Below are 16,561 nucleotides of genomic sequence, written 5' to 3'. Positions count from 1 at the left end.
TGAAATTTACACTGTCTTACCTGTGTGTATTGGAAGTATTGTCTAATCACTGCAGTTCTGTTGTCCTCATCCTCATCCTCTGCCTCCTCATCTTCACTGTTCACAGGGTCCACTGCTGCCACACGGCCATCTCCAGCCTCCTCCTTCTTTAGAAAAGGCACATGCATCTCAAGCCAAGGCTTTGCAAAATGCAGCATGCCATGATTATCTGGCAGACCTTCTTAGGTGAGTACCACAGGGATCCACCTGTTAGATGGAGGCACCAAAACCTGGCCTTTCAGTAGGCCAAAGGTACATTCAATTATCCTTCTTGTTTTCCCACGGGAATGTAATGTTCCTTTGCCCTTGTCCTGTGATTCCTCACAGGGGTCAGTAGCCATGATAGGCTGGGGTAACTTGAGTCACCTGCAAATATTGAGGGACAACATTTAGCCACACACTATCCCTTGTGGCCCACACCATACCCATACACCAACATCCACTGGGTGGGAACCAGGGCTCACCTATTAGCCACACCCGGTGCCTTTGTAGTTGGCCCATCACATTTGGGATGCTGCTATTCCTCAGGATAAAGGCATCATGCACAGACCCAGGATACTTAGCATTGACGTGGGAGTTGTACTAGTCCACCAGGCACACCATCTGGACATTCATGGAGTAAAAACTCTTTCGATTTCTGAAGCCTGTTCATTTTGACAGGGGTGGACAAATGCAATATGTGTTCCACCAATTGCCCCAATTATGTTGTGGATATGTCCCATTGTATAGAAGTCAGCCTTCACTGTGGCTAAATCCTCCACCTGGGGGAAAACAATGTAGCTGCATATGTGTTTAATCAGGGCAGCCAACACTTATGGAGAACATTGGCTCAGACATTCCTGCTGCCAAGCCCACTGTCACCTGGAAAGAACCAGTTGCCATGAAACGGAGCACAGATAAGACTTGCACAATAGGTGGGATCCCAGTCGGGTGACGGATATCAGATATCAGGTCAGGCTCCAATTGGGCACACAGCTCCGTGATTGTGGCCCTGTCAAGTCTGTAGGTGAGGATAATGTGCCTGTCCTCAATTGTTGCCAAGTCTACCAGGGGTCTGTACACAGGGGTGTATTCATCTGCATCCTATTCATCTGCAGCGGTTACAATCCATCCGGCAAAAGAGTGTGGAGCCGGACATAAACTGTTATAGCCACAACAGTACAATGCATGATGTTAATTTGAAATGTATAAGATGCATTTGTCCTGTATATACAATTGTGAACTGTGACACAGTTATAATCCAGAGCCTGCCCCCCCTTCCTGAAATGCCGTTCTCCTGTCCTGTGTGGAGGGACAGGTGGAAGTGAGGTAATTCCACTGACATTGTGTGCCGTTGCGGGAGGTGGTCGGGAACCGCAGTGCAATGCCTCTTTGGATAATATTGAGCCCTATGGGGTACAGTGACCAATGGTGATGCACGCCGGTGGTGATGGTATGCACTGCTGCGGACGTCACCACCATTTTCTATTTGTTCACTCACTTGCTACCTGACCCTTAAAAGGAGAGGACCTACACTGCCTGTGCTGCTGTGACCTGTGTCTGGAACCTACCATGGCTCGTGTGACTGGGGAAAGGGCCCCTGCCTTCACCTCGAAGGAGTTGGAGCGACTGGTGGATAGGGTCCTACCTCAGTACCGACTGCTGTATGGGCCTCCAGACCAACAGTTGAGTACACTGTGAGCACGATGCATGGGGCATGTATGCATGGAGTGCTGTGTGTGAACGCCTCGTGTAGGGTGGGTTGGTGGATGTCCCATGGGCAGCATGCAGCTTGTGTGCTGGGCCATATCTGTGCAAATGGGGATGGGAAGGGGTATGGTGGGCCATGAGTGTAACAGACAGGACGTTCTGACTAATACCTTTCCCTGAGTGTATTTCCTCTGTAGGTCAGAGCCCATCAAAAGAAGGGTAAATGGCTTGCTATCGCCAAGGACGTGTTGACCCTGGGGGTCTACGACAGGTGGAGCACCTACCCTCAGAAACGTTGGGAGGACCTGAGATGCTGGGCAAGGAAGACAGCAGAGGCCCAGCTGGGGATAGCCTTCCAACGAGGTAGGGGTGCCCATCAAACCCTGACCCCCCTGATGGCCGCATCCTGGCGGTGGCCTATCCGGAGCTGGATGGGTGCTTGAGGGCATCACAGCAGCCACAAGGGGGCGAGTACAGTGACCATCATTACTACTTACGCCTGGTGGGGTGGTATCCGGGTGGGGGATATGTGTCTGTGGGTACCCCTAGCTCAGGCCTGACATTGCTGAGTAGGTCCTATGTTGGACAGGGTTCTGATGTGATATTCCTCCTACGTAGGTTGTAGGCATCCACTACTGGGCAGGGCTGTGTGGGTTCCAGGTATGCTGCAGTTGGCAGTATGTGTCCCTCCCCATGCCCTGGTGACTTGCATTGCATAGTGCGTAGCCCTGTTCCCTGTGTGTGAGGGTGGTGTGTACACCAACGGTGGTGTTGGTGCAGCCACTGACCCAATGTATCCTTTGTCTCTTCCTCCCCTTTTTGTTTTATCATCCTGTCCTTATGTACATTAGCATCATCTGGTGGAAGAGCAGAGGCACCGGTGATGGAGGGAGCTGCATCCTACAGGACCCAGGAGGCAGAGTCCACCGAGGCTAAGGGAACCAGTGGGACGGAGGGCGAGGGGAGCACTATGGCGGAGACTGGAGGGGACAGTTCGGACACAGATACCTCCTCCGATGGAAGCTCCCAGGTGATGGCAGACACCTCTGTGCCCAACCCAGCTACAGGTACCGCTGCCACCCCGTACCAGCACTGCCTTCCCAGCAGCCCCTCAGTGAGTTGCCCGTGCCCGCTCACCCAGGAGGGTGGACATCTCCTTCACCCCAGGAACCTCAGGCCTTGCCCCAGTTAGCCCAGTTGCCCCGAGTGGGAAGGCTATTGACCTCCTGCGATCCATCTCTGAAGGGCAGTCAACCATTGTGAATGCCATCCAGGGGCTGGAAGCCCAAATGCAACAGACCAATGCATTTCTGGAGGGCATTCACACTGACTTGGAGGCCCAACAGAGATCAATCCAGGCTCTTGCCTCCTGTCTGATGGCAGCCATTGTCCCTGTTTCTACCCTCCAGCTTCCTCTACCCAATCCCATTCCCCTCAACCCAGCCTATCCTAAGCACACAGGCAGACCAGCATGCACACAGGACAACAGACAAGAGTGGCACAGGCAAACACACGCACCACACTTTATCCCACAGGCACTCACACAAACACCATCCAGATACAGACATACCAAAAACCAGTTCCTTCCTCCACAGTGTCCCCCTCTTCCTCCTCCTCCATCTCCCTCCCAGTTGCATCTACACTCACACCTGCATGCACTACATCCTCATCAACTACCGCCATCACCAGCACACCTATCAGAACACACACCTCACTGGAAGACACCACCCCAACAGCCATGCACACGTCCCCTGTGTCCTCTCCCACTGTGTCTGCCCCCCCTCCCAAGGCACACAAACGCAAGCACTCAGACACCCAATAGCCATCCACCTCTCAGCATCCAGCCCATGCACCTCCACCCAAACAAAGCAGACAGGCACCTAACACAATCACTCCCTCTTCCTCCAATCCCAAACCTTCTCCCTCTTCCCACCCCAATGTTCCTAAGCAGCTTTTCCTCTCCGCCATTGACCTCTTCCCTAACCCTCCCCCCGTCCTTCACGTCTGGCCAGGGTGTGTAAAACCCAGGCAAGCACCTCAGCCACCCAGTCCATGGGCCCAGTAGTGTCTACAGCAACTGGTTTTGGGAAAGGATCCAGGGCACCAGTCAGCCTCACGGAAAGGGTGCCTGCCCCAAGTGCTGGCCAGAAGGGCAGGGAGCCCTCCCCAGCTGCTGCCAGGAAGGGCAAGGAGCCATCCCCAGCTGCTGCCACTGCCAGGAGGGCAAGGAGCCATCCCCAGCTGCTGCCAGAAAAGGCAAGGGGCCTGCACCACATGCTGCACTTAAGAGCAAGGAGCCATCCCCAGCTGCTGCCAGGAACGGCAAGGGGCCTGCACCAGCAGGCAGGAAGGACAAGGGGCCTGGTGCAGGGACTCAGTCAGAGCCCCCACAACCAACCATGGTGGTGCAGCCATCCAAGGCTGCAGGGGATGTGCAGGAGCTTCCCCCCACAACCACCCCCACCAGCAGCAGCAGTAGCACCACCACCACCACCACCAGTGGGCATCCATCCGAGGCTGCAGGGGATGGGCTGGAGCCTCCCCCCACCACCAACTGCATCAACAGCACCACCACTGAGCAGCCGTCACCGCCGGCGGACGGTCTGTAGTTCTGCCTCCATGGGCTGTTGTGCAGCATGCCCCTGCAAACCCTGTGGGTATGACACCCACCTGAGAGACTGTGACCTTGCACTCCCCAAGATCTGCATCACTGGGCTTGATGCCCCCTCCAGAACCAGTGGGGAAAACACCCACTCACCCCATCCTCCCCAGGATGAAGATCACAGGGCACTATGTCCCCTCCAGAACCAGTGGTTATGACACCCACTCACTCCATCCTCCCCAGGATCAGAAGCACAGGGCATGATGCCCCCTCCAGAACCAGTGGGGAAAACACCGACTCATCCCATCCTCCCAAGGATGAAGGTCACAGGGCACAATTCCGCCTTCAGAACCAGTGGGAATGACACCCACTCACCCCATCCTCACCAGGATCTGCATCACAGGGCCTGATACCCCTTTCTAGAACCAGTGGGGAAAATCCTCCCCATCCTCCCCAGGATGAAGATCACAGGGCACAATGCCCCCTCCAGTGCCAGTGGCAAAGTCACCCACTTGAGAGACTGTGGCCTTGCACTCTCCAGGACCAAGCACAGGGCATTGCCCCTTCCAGAGCCAGTGGGCAAGTCACCCACTTGAGAGACTGTGGCCTTGTACTCCCCAGGACCAAGCACATGGCATGTTGCCCCCTCCAGGACCAGTGGTGTTGTTCCATCTGCCGGCTGAGGTGTCCCCCGTTCCCTGTCCCCCTGAGGTGCCTGCCTATTTTCAAACTGATGCCCCTGCAGTATTCTCATTGTGTTGTTGCAGGAGACAAATGGGGCCTTGGACTTTGTCTTGTGGCCCTGTGTCCCATGCACATTGAGGACTGGGCTGTGTCCCTTGAATTGTATATATGTATATACTTTTAGATTGGATGTACGTATTTTAACTGTATTTACATTATTATACTCACTTTCATCTATTTGTGTTGTCCTTGCATTATTCCTGAGGGGTACGGGGTATATATGTTTTCTTACTGCAGCTGATTGTGTGTATGGTGTTGGGGGTGGGGGTGTTTGTGTTGCGTATGTGTATCACTCTCTTTTTCCTCCCTCCCTCCCCTGTGTGCTAGGCACTGTACTCACCGTGGTCGTCTTCACCGTCATTGGTGTTTGTGGTGGAGCAGGAAGTAGAAGATCATAGGAAAAATCTTCAGCTCGGGCTCCATGGCGGCGTGGTTCTTCACTGAATCTCCAATGGTGAGTCCTTTCCCTTCTGTGCAGTGTTTCCACCAGGCTTTGATTTTGTTGGTACCGCCCCGGAAAAGGTGGCGAATTGGATTGTCATAATACGTTGGGCGGAACAATGACTTCCGGCTGGCTGTAGGTGGCTACCGCTGTGGTGCCTGTTGTTTCCGTCCTGGCGGTCGGTGTGGTAAAGTGGCTGTCTAGCTGAGCTCTTTTCACCATGGTCCTCATCAGGACAAAAAAATGACCAGGGGCACTGTCAAGGATAAGACCATGAGTCAGGAGTGTGCTATGATGTATAGTAACAAAAAGGGGTAGATTTAAACAATATACGTACTGGTGAAAGGTTGGAATTATTATAGCCTCATCTGGATGTCGAATATGTACCCCTTATTTTGGGAAGCTGCTGTGATAACCTTCAAAATGGCTCTGTAGATATTCAATTACCTTTAAGGCTGAGGTACTAGGTGCCATTCTCCATTCAACCTATTTGTTTCCCTTTTGTTCCTCTTTTTTTAAAATTTCAGCTCAGTATTTATTTCTAATAGATTACATTCATCTCAGTTATACGTCTATGTTTGTTCCAATTAACATTCAAGTTTCTCATAATTATTGTTTATATTACCTAATCCAAATGAGCCCAACATATAATATCTTTCTCTTTGACTTGTCCTCAGCTGTTCCTTATTGCCTTATGCCCTCGGACGAGCGCCAAAGTCAGGCTTTGTCTTCAGAAGCTATTTAGAGAAGGAGAGTCAGATCTGACTTTCCCTTATATCTGTACTTCAGAATTAAGAAAATACAGCATTTTCCACTGTGGGAAGATGATGCCAGTCTACCCAGCTCTTATATTAACCCCTTCGCTGCCTGGTCTTTTCTACCTCCTGTGCCAAGCCATTTTTTGGCTTTTTGGGGTAGTTCGCACTTTTTGTCCACATAAGCTATCCATGACAAAATTGTATCCTTTTTTCTATCATCCTAGGGATTCTAAAGGTACCCAGAGTTAGTGGGTTCCCCTGGAGGAGACCAAGAAATTGGCCAAAATACAGCAAAAATGTTGTTTTGTTTATGAAAAGAAATGGGGACAAAAGGGCTGCTGAAGAAAGCATGTGTTTTTTCTCTGAAAATGGCATCAACAAATGGTTTGCAGTGCTAAAATCACCGTCTTCCTAGCTTTCAGGAACAGGCAGACTTGAATCAGAAAATCACATTTTTCAACACAATTTGCGATTTTACTAGGACATACCTCATTTTTACTATTTTTTGGGCTTATAGCCTCCTTCCAGTTAGTGACAGAAATGGATGAGAAACCAATGCTGGATCCTGGACAGCTAAACATTTCTGAAAAGTAAACAAAATTCTAAATTCAGCAAGGGGCCATTTGTGCAGATCCTTTAGGGTTTTCCTGCAGTAACAACTAAAATAAAAAAAATATATTAAAATTGAGGTGAAAAAAAGAGCCATTTCTGTCCACATTTTCTTCTATAACTTTTTCCAGCTATTGCAGATTTTTTTAAAGCAATATACCGTTATGTCTGCTGGATGCTTCTGGTTGCGGGATATATAGGGCTTGTAAGTTCATCAAGAAACCTAGGTACCCAAAGCCAATGAATGAGCTGCGCCTTGCAATGGGTTTTCATTGTATACCAGGTACAGCAATTAATTTGGTGAAATATAAAGAGTGAAAAATCAATATCAAGGAAACCTTTGTATTTCCAAAATGGGCCCGAGATAAGGTGTTGAGAAGCAGTGGTTATTTGCACATCTCTGAATCCCGGGGTCCCCATATTAGCATTTGAATTACAGGGCATTTCTGAAAGAGGCATCTTTTTTACACACTGATTTACATTTGGAAGGAAAAAATGTAGAGAAAGACAAGGGGCAATAATGCTTGTCCTTCTATTCTGTGTTCCCCCAAGTCTCCTGATCAAAATGGTACCTCACTTGTGTGTGTAGGCCTAGTGCCCGAGACAGGAAATGGAACATGGACACATCACATTTTACATTGAAATCAGATGTGTTTTCTTTTAAAGTGCCATATGTGGATTTTGGCCTTTAGCTCAGCCGGTACTTAGGGAAACCTACAAAACCTGTGCATTTTTTAAAACTAGACACCAAGGGGAATCCAAGATTGGCTGACTTGTTCGGCTCTCACCAGGTTCTGTTACCCAGAATCCTTTGAAAACCTCAAAATTTGGCAAAAAACACTTTTTCCTCACATTTTGGTGATAGAAAGTTCTGGAATCTGTGAGGAGCTACAAATTGCCTTCCACCCAGCATTTCCCCAAGTTTCCCGATAAAAATTGTACCTCACTTGCGTGGGTAGGCCTAATGCCTGCAAAAGGATTTGCCCCAAAGCACAACATGGACACATCACATTTTCCCAAAGAAAACTGACCTGTTTTTTGCAAAGTGCAAAGCTTTGGATTTTGGCTTCTAGCTCAGCCGGCACCTAGGGAAAACTACCAAACCTATAAATTTTTTAATACTATCCACCCATGGAAATTCAGGATGGGGTGACTTACGAGTCTCTCACCATGTTCTATTACCCAGAATCTTTTGCAAACCTCAAAATTTGGCAAAAACAAACACTTTTTCCACAAATGTCGGTGATAGAAAGTTTTAAAATCGGAGAGGAGCCACAAATTTCCTTCAACCAAGCATTCCCACAGGTCTCCCAATAAAAATGGTGCCTCACTTATGTTAGGAGGCCTTGTGCCTGCAACAGGAAATGCCCCAAAATGAAACATGGACATATCAAATTTTCACACTGACATGTTTTTATGAAAGTGCCTAGCTGTGGATTTTGGTCTCTAGCTCTGCCAGCATCTAGGAAAGTCTAGCAAACCTGAACATTTCTGAAAACTAGACACCTAGGGGAACACAGGATGGGTAACTTGTGATGCTCTCACTAGGTTCTGTTACCCAGAATCGTTAGCAAACCTCAAAATGTGGTCTAAAAAATATTTTTTCCTCACATTTCGTGCTGCAAAGTTCTGGAATCTGAGGGGAGCCATAAACTTCCTTCTACCTAGCATTCCCCCACATCTCCTAATAAAATTGATACCTCACTGGTGTGGGTAGACCTAGTACCAGTGATTGGAAATGCCCCAAAACACTTTGTGGACACATATTATAGATGGGGGCACTAACAAAATTCACCAAAAATTTAAAAAGTTTTTATTAGCTTCAATATACCAAATGGAAACCACCTAACACATTTTGTTCACCATTCGTGAACTTCATCAGGGCACTGTAATTTAATCCGTACTTCAGGTAGGCATGATAAGCTGTTCCCTTTCTACCATGGTGTCAAGGTTGTGGAGTGTCAACTTCTAAATTGCATAGACTCTGCGTTATGCATGATTTGTGAAAATCATCATTAATTTTGTCAAAGACTTGTAACCTACAAATGTATGACACCAATACATTGTAATTTCATTGTTTCTTTTTTCATATTTTTTTAAATAGGAAACACATCACCAAGTTGATATCTATTATTTGTTTTTTAATCATATTGGTTGACAAGTTTATAACATTATGGTGTACAGAAGACATAGAAAAGAAATTCCCACAATAAATGCTACACTAGTCTTTAACTTTGTGTTAGGTGCATTTATTTTGAAAAAATGAGTGCAATAACTTTAAAACCAGAATCAAAAATAAAAAACTGAAGTCCATCATAGTGGATGAAGCTATACTTGTTGAGCAATAACTGGAGTCCCATGTAAATGGTATGTGTGTCCATGAAATAGTCAACACACACTAGAGGAAATTAGGTTTGGTGTCATTTGGAGGTGGTGGAGGAGGTCTTTTCATCTTCTCCTGGTGGGGGAGGGGCACAGGTGCAGGGACTGGGGTGGAGTGGAGCAGTCTCCTGTTGTGGCAGGGCCCCTCTGTCTGTGGTTGAGGTAGGTTTATTGTGTCCTGATATTGAAGGACCACAGACAGGGATTGATGGTACAGGAAAGGCCCTGCACATAAGATGATAGATGTCAAACATCTCCCCAGTCAAGGAGTGCAAATTGGAGTTGTGATTCTGCATTTCAACAATGTGCTCCCTCTGCACCTGTTTAATGTCCTGGATCTCTGTTAGGACCTGGCCCATCAGGTCTTTGGACTATTTTAGTGCTCCCACGACTTGGTCAGTGGTGGTCTTTGTGACAATGATGCCAGTGGCCTCACTTTGCTGGCCCACAGATTCCCTCCCCCACTACCCTGTGCCTTTGAGACAGTGTGGCCCATCTCACTTGGTCCTGGCACAACTGGAGGTGGTGGTTGCTAAACAGTAGCCAGGACTGGAGAACACAAGATATGTGTTGTTTTCCTTTGAACATAGGAAGTGGAGGTTTCCTGAGGCTGAGGTGTTGCAGCAGCTGGGGTGGGAGGTGTAGGTGTGGCAGAGTGTGACTCACCAAAGCCCTAAACCCAGCTAGATCAGATGGACCAGGCATATCCATACCCTCAGGACATGCAGGATTGGTGTTCTCACTGAAGGCTTGATCACGGTCTGGAGTGAAGGTGTCTCCTGTTGCAGAAGGTGGTCCACTGGCCGTGGATGTTGGACCTAAGATGATTTACAAACAAAATGAAATTAAAGGTCTCTATTGTGCCTCAAATGTGCCTTCAGCTACAAATAAAGCAACGTTAAAAAAAAGAAAAATGTAATTAATGGGATTATTAGGCCTTTGTGGATTTTAACTTTACATTTTCGGGTTAATTTATGCAGATGCAAATTTCAGTCATCATATGAACACTGCAAAGTAAACTGTGTATCAATTCAGAATGTCACAGAACATAAATGGAAACCTTTGAATCAACAAAGTATAATTTATGCAAGCAAGTATACCAATTCAATGGACTAAGAAGAAGGTGACAACATACTGGATCGACATAGCAGATGCAACTTTCATACATACCATGAAATGATGAATGACAAATACATAAAACTTTTCCATTTCTGAATATATGGGACAAATAAGAGATTGAGCAACATCACATTGCACTACTGTTTTCCAGAGACCTACATTGAGATAAAGCAAAGTACTAGGCTAAGGAATGATCCATGGAGAGCAACACACAATACGACAAAACAAATTGTTGTAAAGAGAGATACAACCATGATGCTAGTAATTTCAAAGCTATGTTGGAGACTCAAGTTTAGATAAATATTTTTTGATAAGGGTCTTGGACATTCTGGCCAGGGAAAGAGTTGTGAGTGGGGGGGCCGGGAAAACCACCACCAATCCTCTGGGCCTCCAGGTGACACATGAAGGCCAGTGAGCACACTAACCCCCGCATGTCATTTCACCACTTCCTAATTTCCTCCTGTGTGTGCAGACTGTTAACTGTAGATTTCAGTCTGTTTACTATTCTAGTCCACATTTCCCTTTTCTGAGACATGGCTGTATATTTTACCTGTGCTCCATGCAATTGCGCCTCTACTCAAATAATTTCATACACCATGACTGACATTTCTACCTCTGTAAAACATGGATTCCTTTGTCATCACACAGAGAATATCTAAAACAAAATAACTGGTGCCCCTAAGGTTGATGCTAAATAAAACAAATGTATGAAAAGTAAAATGCACAGAGGTTGAAAAATAAATTAACAAAGCCTGTGTTCTTTTTGACAAAATCTGCATCAAAAGACTCTGCTGCTGTGAAATGGCAAAGGATCATGGTTTGAAGTGGAGTGTGTTTTATATTATGTTTTGCAAGTGTTCACAATTATCCAATATACATCAGGTGTGGGCTGCTAACATCCATCCAATAGTCACAGCCACACTACAATGGTAAACGGGTCCCACAACCAGCTTCCACCGTCTTGGGACCACCGCTGGTACACCACCAGCACAACTGTGTTATCTAAATATGGTCATTGCAATGCAGCTATCTCAACTACGACGGAGTAATAATCGCCAGCATAGGAGTCGGCTGCATTGGCTGCAGGATACAGCTAGTGTGACAAAGTACACTCTGTCGATGGTGGTTGAACAGCTATAGATCTAAATAGGGAACACTGTCAGCTTGACGGACCACCGGTGGTATGGCAGCATCACTGTCAAGATCTAAATCAGGCCCTTAATCTTTGACATGGAAATTTAAATTCTCAAGTGGGGCAAGGCTGTAGGCTGTATATGGCGACATTCTCTTGAATTGAGATAGCCATTAATCGAGGTCTAGCTAAAGCCATTGGTTTTGCCAGAAAATATCTAATTTTGCTCCTGCCTAAGGGGGTCATTTTGACCTCGGCGGTCTTTTTGAAAGACCGCCGAGGGACCGCCGTGTTGAAGACCGCCAGTAGTGGCGGTTTTCCGCTCGGCCTATTATGACTGTTGGCAGCTCTCCATCCTTTTTCGGACGGAGAGCCGCCAACATGCATACTGGCGGTCGGCGGGGAAGTGGAGGTTGCTCCACCTCCACCGCCACATCAACAGAACACCGCCCAGCGAATCACGTCCTGTGATTCGCTGTGGCGGTGTCCTGTTGGCGGTGTGGTGCCGGCGGAGCAGCCCCCATGGCTCCCGTCCCCTCCCGGAGGTTCGTCGGACCAGGTAAGTCGATCGTCCGTGAGGGGAGCAGGGTGGGGGGTGTTGGGTGTTGTGTGCGTGCATGGGGGTGTGCGTGTGTGTATGTGAAGGGGGGTGTGAGTGCGTGTATGCTTGCGGGGGTATTGTGTGTATGGGAATGAGTGCGTGTATGTCTGTGGGTATGTCAGTATGGATGTGTGCGTGAATGTTTGAATGTGGGTGTGCGTGTCTGCCTGTGTGTGTGTATGTTGGCATGTATGTTGTTGGCGTGTGTGCGTGTGAGTGTGTAGGTGGTAAGCCGGGTCAAAATACCGCTGGCGGTATAGTGAAGGCCGCAGGGGTGGAGACCCAGGTCTCCAGCCCGGCAGTCGTAACGGAGAACTGGCGGATGACCATGGCGGTAACCGCCATGGTCATAATTCCATGAAGGGAGACCGCCAGCCTGTTGGCGGTCTTACCGCCAGTTCTCCGCCTTCCGCCAGGGTCGTAATGACCCCCCTAAGTCTTTTCGTCAGTTGGATACCTTTCATGCCTTCACCAGGTCAAGCTTCTTGCCTTTGGACTTATGGCCTATTTAAATGTAGGTGGGTGGCCTGTTTCTCTGCCAGGGCAAAGGAAAAAATATTCCTTTGCCCTGAGAGAGATGTTGCCCACCCAATTTTAGAAATGGCCAATTACTTCCAAAGCATTGGAAAGAATTGCTATCATGGCAGTTTTTAACAATGCTTTTTGGAATTTTTGTCAGAGCTCAGTCTAGCAGAGTCCACCAGCAAGGTTCAATCCAGTTGATATTAGGCCACTCCAAGAAAAAAGGCAATTTGCAGCCTGTTGTGCCTCTGTAGCCAAACAGGTTATCCCACTGATATTTGGAGTCCACTTCTCAGTCCTAGATAAAGATCAGAACAGATCCAGCCATTCAGGTATCGAGGTTGGTCAAAGACAGCCAGACCAGTCGTCTTCTCTTCTTCACAGGGTCAGATGTGTTCTAACAAGTTGTAGGTGAGGTGCTACTTTTATTGAACTCACTCTGATCCTTAGAGTTCACTTCTCAGTCCAGGGTACCAGTGGGAGAAGGTCCAGCCCGTCAGGCCTCTAGGCAGGTTACATGCAGCAGGTCCAGCCCTCTTCTGTTCTTTCACAAGTCCAGAAGTATTCTGACGTGCTGTGGGTGAAGTACCACATTTGTGAAACTCGCTAGCCAGTGAGTTAGAGTGACTCCTAGGCACTTTGCAAGCAATTAAGTAAATGTTGTCAGGGCATCCCTTCCCACTTTCAGGAATATCCTATTTTACTTATTGCAAACTATTTTATAGTGCACTAGCCTGAAGCCTATCCAATTTTGTCTGCCCTTGGTGATTTGTGGCCTGCCAGTCAGGGGTGTACTTAGGGAAATAAACAGTCTTCTCTTTCTCAAATACATCAAGCTGGTTCTGGGACCATTTCTCCCATCCACTGTGCTGATGCCAATCTCTCTACAGTGGGCCCTGGGCACATAGGCATCTCTCCCCCAGGTGGCTCTTTATACTTAACTATGACTCACCCTAATCCTTTTCAAGATAATCATGCTCTTGAACCCTTCCAAGCTGCCCTTTCTGAATTAAGAGATGTCACATACCTCACGGCCATTGTTTCTGCTCTGGGAGCAGTTATCACATCTCATTAATGGGAAGCACTGACAGACCTAGGTGCTGGCAGGCTAATGTGAATTAGACAACTAGAGGTTACTTTTCCAACTTCAGCAGTGAATTTGATTTTAATAAACACTAAAAGTAGTGGTTGATTCCTCTCTCTAACTTATCGTATACAAAAAAAGCAGCATTATTTTATCCAAACTTTAGTTTTTCTAAACAGATCTAGCTGTTTACATTGAAAATAGCTTCCAAGGTTAGACACTGCATGTACATGCCAACCATGAACTGTTGTACGCACCACTTTTAAATAATAGGCTATAGTCCTACCTAGGTGTGACATTGTTATTCAAATATAGTTTTTTTCCTATCAAAAAGGGTTGTTTTGACAAGTTTGCCTGCTGATATTCATGCTGCAGCAGCCAACCTACATAGGTAGACCTGAAGCCATGTTTTCTTTGGGATCTTAGAGGATGAAACATGTGCTCCAGTTCATAGATCCCTTTTAACTTTCCATGTCAGTGGTGTGTCTTCCTGTACCATATATTATGGCCATACAGCAAAGTTCAACATACCAATTGGGGATTATTCAAGGGACTGGGCAGCAATGTCCTGGTGTGCAGATTCAAAAATCAGCATTACCTGTCATCAAAAAAGGGGGTGATCGCAAAACAAGGTATTTTCTCACAGCTGTGTTCTTTCCAAACATTGCCTTGAACAGTTCAGTGACTAAACTGTCCTCATCCTGGCTTGCAAATAGGATGGTTTTTGCAATGTTAGATAGCTTCTGATTTAGTGGCCGGGACTCAATACAGAGCCTCTCCCAGTGCCATCTAACCACTCTTTTGTTTGTGCTTTGTAGAATCTTTCAAGGGATTTCAATATAACAAAGATCAAAGTTCTAGAGAAAAAATAATCAGTAGCCAGTCTGGCCCTCAATGGATCATGATCGCTTTCTGGTCTTTCTTACTTTCATGTCAGCCACCCCTTTCCAGGTCTCAATGCTGATGAGGATACAGTCTATCAGGCTTTCCTTGTTTCCTGAATCAAAAGCGTGGTTAGCCAGAGAATCACATTCAGTGTAGCTATTTAAAAAGTATAGTCATAGTTTAGGATTTTCTTTCCCTGTAATTACTGGGTTGAATCTCCCCCTGCCCCCATCTGTTATCTTTTTCAGAAATTACACCTTAGGCGATGCTATCAACAACACAGGGCAGCAAGCATCTAACAACTCTGCACTTCACACGTGGTCCCAACCAATGAGAAGTCCTAATATGTGCACAATACCACTGACAGCTGCTGCTTTCAGGGTGCGTCCCAAAGGGCTAGAACCATCCAATAAATGCAGCTGGTAGTGCACTGATCTAATTTATCTCCCCCCAATTAAGTCCAGGTCAAAACTGTATATTCCACACTTTTTTATTTCATCATTTATTTTAGCACACCGCTTTCTGAAATGTGCTGTTGCAGGACTATGGTGCTTTGAAGCTTGAGGACATGCATCGTGGTGCCTCCTGTCATAGCTTAACAGCTGAGCTACATGCGATGAACATAGTACCCCTTTCAAATATATGAAATATTGGCACAGACAGAATGTTTAGGTTCTATTATGGTGTAATTCAATTCGGGAGAGACATGGTTTGGGATTAATAATTTACTGGTGCCCTGAGGAAGTTCACAAGAAGTGAATAAAACACATTGGCTGAGCTGTGTTGTACCTCTGGTGATGCCTTTTGGGAGTGGGTTATTAAAATCTCTGTACACCAATAGAATGCCCTCTTCTAGTGATTTTATATAATTTCTGACCTGCCCAACAGTTTTATTTCAATACCTTCTTGATCATCTTTTTCTTGGAACAGAGTCCAGTAGAATATAAACATTCATAATGTCTACAGTTTCCCTTGATTGTATACTTCCAATCAACTAAATATTTGAAGCATCTGATGAAACAATGGAAAAGGGTAGTAGCTGTATCTTGTCCTGGACGACCTTCAACTGCTTTTATTGAAGGAATATGACATTCTGTAAACCCAACCTACGTAGTCTCTGTTATACCCACATCTCCTGAAAACAACATATATTGGCTGACTTTAGGAAAGACTGCCATTCCAAATCATTCATTTTTTTCTTAGACCTCCAATACTCCAGAAGATGATTAGTAGGTCATTGGGATTTGTATCAAGGATCTGCACTTCTCCTTGTATGACGTTGGAAAACATGGCTGGCATTTTGCTAAATAAAGCTCAGAGTTGGTATGGTATCTGAGGGAAGAACAGTGAAATGTGAAATCATGTAGATTCCTCTGGTTGCTGATGTATAATTGGTAGAATGTTACACAGACAGTTGGTCACTGCTGGAACTGGAGCTGTGGGTGGAGTTTTTTTTATATGGAGTAAACTTATACCAACAAAATAACTGCCTCTTCTTCTCATAATTGGATTGCCATATTTTAGTTGCAAGGCAACTGCTTTGATTTACTCCTGTTGCTCTAACACATCAAATGTGATGTGCCTGACACTTTCTGTGAGGATTTATTACAATTCAATAAAATCTCCACAAAACGGGTGAGGTTGGAGAGATCGAATGAGATCGAGTGAAGGAAGTGTCAACCACTCAAATCATGTCTCATACCTGGTACTGGATTGAGCCAGATTGTGGGTGATTTTGGGACATTTGTCAAACTTGGAGCCCTTGATTGGATTGACACGTGAGTACAATAAGAGTGTAAGCAAGAAGGAACATGAGGCATCTATAAGACCTTTGAGGCAGTCAATGCACATCATGCCATGCATGGCTCTTGCATCATCTTGCATGCTACACACGTTTGCAATTATCTTACGCACCCTTTTTTAATGGTGATTCACACACCAGCACAGGATATT

This window comes from Pleurodeles waltl, chromosome 5 (assembly GCF_031143425.1).
Source record: "Pleurodeles waltl isolate 20211129_DDA chromosome 5, aPleWal1.hap1.20221129, whole genome shotgun sequence".
Classification (NCBI taxonomy): domain Eukaryota; kingdom Metazoa; phylum Chordata; class Amphibia; order Caudata; family Salamandridae; genus Pleurodeles; species Pleurodeles waltl.
Note: the sequence above shows the minus strand (reverse complement) of the source record.